A 456-nucleotide genomic window follows, 5' to 3' on the forward strand; every position below is an offset into this window, starting at 1 on the left:
ACATTCAAACTGACCAATCAGCAGATTATAACTTCACCCACTGGGCAAAAGGTGTGACAATTAGCAGACCCCCGGTGTATACACATGTTGGCCTACAGGCCTTGATCGATATCAGCACCTCTGTGCCTTCAGGAATGCCAAATGGCCCTTTTGTTACTGAAGATAGGTTTGGGACAGGAAAGCAGAAGTCTTTGATAATTTTTTGACCTTACAAATTCATGGTTGCATCAATTATGGCGAGTCGTCCAGGTCCTGAAGCTGAAGCAGCCCCAGATCATCACACGACCTCCACCATGTTTGATTGCTGCTGTGATGCTCTTTTTATGAAATGCTGTGCTGGTTTTACGCCAGATGTAACGGGACACACACCTTCCAAGAAGTTCAACTTTTGTCTCATCAGTCCACAGAATATTTGCCCAAAAGTCTTGGGGATAATCAAGATATTTTTTGGCAAAT

Source organism: Sinocyclocheilus grahami, unplaced genomic scaffold (assembly GCF_001515645.1).
Source record: "Sinocyclocheilus grahami isolate Dianchi unplaced genomic scaffold, SAMN03320097.WGS_v1.1 scaffold1396.1, whole genome shotgun sequence".
NCBI classification, from domain to species: domain Eukaryota; kingdom Metazoa; phylum Chordata; class Actinopteri; order Cypriniformes; family Cyprinidae; genus Sinocyclocheilus; species Sinocyclocheilus grahami.